The sequence below is a fragment of the Triticum aestivum genome, chromosome 2A (genome assembly GCF_018294505.1).
Source record: "Triticum aestivum cultivar Chinese Spring chromosome 2A, IWGSC CS RefSeq v2.1, whole genome shotgun sequence".
Taxonomy (NCBI): Eukaryota; Viridiplantae; Streptophyta; class Magnoliopsida; order Poales; family Poaceae; genus Triticum; species Triticum aestivum.
Window position 1 is genome coordinate 696,284,115 of NC_057797.1, and position 6,372 is coordinate 696,290,486.

The window sequence follows — 6,372 nt, forward strand, 5'->3', positions numbered from 1 at the left end:
CTGTACATAATATAAGTCCGTTTTTAATATTCCCTAAAAAAAGTCCGTTTGTAGTAAAGGCAGTGATTAGCACTGACCCGCCGGGCTAAATTTGGGCCGGTCAAACCAGCGTCGTATGATCTACTGCTCAGGAGCCGCATGATTGCCTCTTCCTCTCCCGCCTCTCTTCTTAATAGAAATATAATCCCAATGCGCCGTCATGGATGACGACACGCGAGCCTCAAAGCACCTCCCCACGCGTCTCCCGTGTCATTGCCCTCGTCGTCGTCATCACCGGTCGCCGCTGTCGCCTCCTGTGTTTCTCCCCGGCAAACATGCGCCCACGGTTGTAGCTCCCCGTGGCGACGGTTGCAGCTCCGATAGGCGGGCCGCGTCTCTGGTGGCGCTGGTCGCCGGTCACAGCTTCGGTGTTGGTCGCCGGTTGCAGCTCCGATGCCGGTCGTCGGTAGTAGCACGACCGGCGACATGCACCCAGTCAGTCATAGTCGTTTTGAATGGACGTAGCAAAAAACATTCACCGGTTGTAACAAGAATGACTGACGGTTGCAGCAAAATCGATGTCGCCACCGTTGCGAGGTCACAACTCCGCCAGCTGGATGTAGCAAAAAACTTCGCTGGTGGTAGCAAAATTCAACTACGATTGAATCTTTATATCTACGGTTGAAGCTTTTTGCAACACCGGTTGAAACTTTTCCCTGTTGGCAGTAGCCATCCCCTAGCATCGGCATTTAATGTTTGAAACTTTTTCCAACACCAGTTGAAGCTTTGTGCGATACTAGGTTAACTTTTTGTCCTGGCAGCGGTTGGTTCCAGCATCTGTTGCCGCTGGTTGAAGCTTTTCGCCGCATCGGTTGTAGCTTTCTAGAACGCCAGTTGCAACATCGGGGGTGTCCCCTTGGTGCTCTCAGCTCGACGTCCACCTTGAGCTCGTGAGCCATGGCCGCCCTGCCTGTGAGCTCGCAGGTTATGCCCCATGTCGTAGTAGCGCCGGAGCTTGGCCCCCCACAAGCGCGGCCATGGCTTATGAGCTCGTCGACCTAGTCGCCCCGGGCCGCCGCGCTCGTCGCCTTTTTGCTAGTAGCAGCATCGCCCCGTCCTCACCACACTTGCAGGCCATGGTGCCGCCTGCGCTCGTGAAGGAAATATGCCCTAGAGGCAATGATAAAGTTGTTATTTATATTTCCTTATATCATGATAAATATTTATTATTCATGTTAGAATTGTATTAACCGGAAACTTAGTACATGTGTGAATACATAGACAAATAAAGTGTCACTAGTATGCCTCTACTTGACTAGCTCGTTGAATCAATGGTGGTTATGTTTCCTAACCATAGATATGAGTTGTCATTTAGTTAACGAGATCACATCATTGGAGAATGACGTGATTGACTTGACCCATCCGTTAGCTTAGCACGATTATCGTTTAGTTTGTTGCTATTGCTTTCTCCGTAACTTATACATGTTCCTATGACTATGAGATTATGCAACTCCCGAATACCAGAGGAACACTTAGTATGCTATCAAACGTCACAACATAATTGGGTGACTATAAAGATGCTCTACAAGTGTCTCCGATGGTGTTTGTTGAGTTGGCATAGATCGAGATTAGGATTTGTCACTCCATGTATCGGAGAGGTATCTCTAGGCCCTCTCGGTAATGCACATCACTATAAGCCTTGCAAGCAATGTGACTAACGAGTTAGTTGCGGGATGATGCATTACGGAACGAGTAAAGAGACTTGCCGGTAACGAGATTGAACTAGGTATTCAGATACCGACGATCGAATCTCGGACAAGTAATATACCGATGACAAAGGGAACAACGTATGTTGTTGTGCGGTTTGACCGATGAAGATCTTTGTAGAATATGTAGGAACCAATATGATCATCTAGGTTCCGCTATTGGTTATTGACCGGAGATGAGTCTCGGTCATGTCTACATAGTTCTCGAACCCGTAGGGTCCGCACGCTTAACGTTCGGTGACGATCGGTATTATGAGTTTATGTGTTTTGATGTATCGAAGGTAGTTCGGAGTCGAGGATATGATCACGGACATGACAAAGAGTCTTGAAATGGTCGAGACATAAATATTGATATATTGGACAATTATATTTGGACACCGAAAGTGTTCTGGGTGATTTCGGAGAAAACCGGAGTGCCGGAGGGTTACCGGAACCCCCTCGGGGAACTAATGGGCCACATGGGCCTTAGTGGAGAGAGAGAGAGAGGGCCAGCCAGGGCAGGCCGCGCGCCCCTCCCCCTCTGGTCCGAATTGGACTAGGGAAGGGGGGTGGCGCCCCCCTTTCCTTCTCCCTCTCCTCCTTCTTTTCCCCCTCCTAGTAGGACTAGGAAAAGGGGAGTCCTGCTCCTACTAGGAGGAGGACTCCTCCTCTCCTGGCGCGCCCCAAGGGCCGGCCGGCCTCCCCCCTAGGACACACAAGCTGATCATTGATCTCCTAGCCGTGTGTGGTGCCCCCCTCCACCATAATCCACCTTGGTCATATCGTCATAGTGCTTAGGCGAAGCCCTGCGCCGGTAACTTCATCATCACAGTCATCACGCCGTCGTGCTGGCGAAATTCTCCCTCGACACTCAGCTGGATCAAGAGTTCGTGGGACGTCACCGAGCCGAACGTGTGCAGATCACGGAGGTGCCGTACTTCCGGTACTAGGATCGGTCGGATCGTGAAGACGTACGACTATATCAACCGCGTTGTCATAACGCTTCCTCTTATGGTCTCTGAGGATACGTGGACAACACTCTTCCCTCTCGATGCTATGCATCACCATGATAGATCCTGCGTGTGTGTAAGATTTTTTTTAAATTATTGCGTTCCTCAATAGTGGCATCCGAGCTAGGTCTATGCGTAGATGTTATATGCACGAGTAGAACACAAAGGAGTTGTGGCATGGGTATATGCATATTGCTTGCCGTCACTAGTTGATTCTTGATTCAGCGATATTGTTGGATGAAGCGGCTCAGACCAACATTACGCGTACGCTTACGCGAGACTGGTTTACCGACGTGCTTCGCACACAGATGGCTGGTGAGTGTCAGTTTCTCCAACTTTAGTTTAATCGGATTCAATGAACATGGTTCTTTCTGAAGATCAAAATGCAATCACTGTGGTTTTTGATGCGTAGGTAAGAACGGTTCTTGCTCAGCCCGTAGCAGCCACGTAAAACTTGCAACAACAAAATAGAGAACGTCTAACTTGTTTTTGCAGGGCATGTTTGTGATGTGATATGGTCAATACATGATGCTAAATTTTATTATATGAGATGATCATGTTTTGTAACAGAGTTATTGGCAACTGGCAGGAGTCATATGATTGTCGCTTTATTGTATAAAATGCAATCGCCATGTAATTGCTTTACTTTATCACTAAGCGGTAGCGATAGTCGTAGAAGCAATAGTTGGCGAGACGACAACGATGCTTCGATGGAGATCAAGGTGTCAAGCCGGTGATGATGGTGATCATGACGGTGCTTTGGAGATGGAGATCAAAGGCACAAGATGATGATGGCCATATCATATCACTTATATTGATTGCATGTGATGTTTATCCTTTATGCATCTTATTTTGCTTAGTTCGGCGATAGCATTATAAGATGATCTCTCGCTAAATTTCAAGGTACAAGTGTTCTCCAAGAGCATGCACCATTGCTACAGTTCATCTTGCCGAGACACCACGTGATGATCGGGTGTGATAAGGTCTACCTTCACATACAACGGGTGCAAGCCAGTTTTGCACACGCAGAATACTCGGGTTAAACTTGACGAGCCTAGCATATGCAGATTTGGCCTCGGAACACTGAGACCGAAAGGTCGAGCGTGAATCATATAGTAGATATGATCAACATAGTGATGTTCACCATTAAAAACTACCCCATCTCACATTATGATCGGACATGGTTTAGTTGATATGGATCACGTGATCACTTAGATAATTAGAGTGATGTCTATCTAAGTGGGAGTTCTTAAGTAATTTGATTAATTGAACTTTAATTTATCATGAACTTAGTACCTGATAGTATTTTGCATGTCTATGTTGTTATAGGTAGATGGCCCATGCTATTGTTCCATTGAATTTTAATGCGTTCCTAGAGAAAGCTAAGTTGAAAGATGATGGTAGCAACTACACGGACTGGGTCTGTAACTTGAGGATTATCCTCATTGCTGCACAAAAGAATTACGTCCTGGAAGCACCGCTAGGTGACAAACCCGCTGCAGGAGCAACGCCAGATGTTGTGAACACCTGGCAGAGCAAAGCTAATGACTACTTGATAGTTCAGTGTGCCATGCTTTATGGCTTAGAACCGGGACTTCAACGACGTTTTGAACGTCATGGAGCATATGAGATGTTCCAGGAGTTGAAGTTAATATTTCAACAAATGCCCGGATTGAGAGATATGAAGTCTCCAATAAGTTCTACAGCTGCAAAATGGAGGAGAATAATTCTGTCAGTGAACATATACTCAGAATGTCTGGGTACCACAACCACTTGACTCAGCTGGGAGTTAATCTTCCTGATGATAGTGTCATTGACAGAGTTCTTCAATCACTAACACCAAGCTACAAGAGCTTCGTGATGAACTATAATATGCAAGGGATGGATAAGACTATTCCTGAACTCTTCGCAATGCTAAAGGCTGTGGAGGTAGAAAACAAGAAGAAGCATCAAATGTTGATGCTCAAGAAGACCACTAGTTTCAAGAAAAAGGGTAAAGAGAAGAAGGAGAACTTCAATAAGAACAGCAAGCCAGTTGCTGCTCAAGTGAAGAAACCCAAGTCTAGACTTAAGCCTGAAACTAAGTGCTTCTACTTCAAAGGGACTGGTCACTGGAAGTGGAATTGCGCCAAGTATTTGGCGGAGAATAAGGATGGCAAAGTGAAAGCTATATTTGATATACATGTTATTGATGTGTACCTTACTAATGCTCGTAGTAGTGCCTGGGTATTTGATACTGGTTCAGTTGCTAACATTTGTAACTCAAAACAGGGGCTACGGATTAAGTGAAGATTGGCTAAGGATAAGGTGACGATGCGCGTGGGAAATGGTTCCAAAGTCGATGTGATCGCCGTCGGCACGTTACCTCTACATCTACCTTCGGGATTAGTTTTAGACCTAAATAATTGTTATTTGGTGCCAGCGTTGAGCATGAACATTATATTTGGATCTTGTTTGATGCGAGACGGTTATTCATTTAAATCAGAGAATAATGGTTGTTCTATTTATATGAGTAATATCTTTTATGGTCATGCACCCTTGATGGGTGGTCTATTTTTACTAAATCTTGATAGTAGTGATACACATGTTCATATCATTGAAGCCAAAAGATGCAGAGTTGATAATGATAGTGCAACTTATTTGTGGCACTGCCGTTTGGGTCATATTGGTGTAAAGCGAATGAAGAAACTCCATTCTGATGGACTTCTGGAATCACTTGATTATGAATCACTTGTTACTTGTGAACCATGCCTCATGAGAAAGATGACTAAAACTCCGTTCTCCGGAACAATGGAGCGAGCAACAGAGTTATTGGAAATCATACATACTGATGTATATGGTCCAATGAACATTGAGGCTCGCGGCGGATATCGTTATTTTCTCACCTTCATAAATGATTTGAGCAGATATGAGTACATCTACTTAATTAAACATAAGTCTGAAACATTTGAAAAGTTCAAAGAATTTTAGAGTGAAGTGGAAAATCATCGTAAGAAGAAAATAAAGTTCCTACGATCTGATCGTGGAGGAGAATATTTGAGTTACGAGTTTGGTCTTCATTTGAAACAACGTGGAAGAGTTTCGCAACTCACGCCACCCGAAACACCACAGCGTATTGGTGTGTCCGAACGTTGTAATCGTACTTTACTAGATATGGTGCGATCTTTATGTTTCTTACTGATTTACCGCTATCATTTCGGGGTTATGCTTTAGAGACAACTGCATTCACGTTAAATAGGGCACCATCTAAATCCGTTGAGACGACACCTTATGAACTATGGTTTGGCAAGAAACCCAAGTTGTCGTTTTTTAAAGTTTGGGGCTGCGATACTTATGTGAAAAAGCTTCAACCTGATTAGCTCGAACCCAAATCGGAGAAATGTGTCTTCATAGGATACCCAAAAGAGACTGTTGGGTACACATTCTATCAGAGATCCGACGGCAAGATATTCGTTGTTAAGAATGGATCCTTTCTAAAGAAGGAGTTTCTCTCGAAAAAAGTGAGTGGGAGGAAAGTAGAACTTGATGAGGTAATTGTACCTACTCCCCTATTGGAAAGTAGTTCATCACTAAAATCAGTTCCAATGATCCCTACACCAGTAAGTGAGGAAGCTAATGATGATGATCATGAAGCTTCT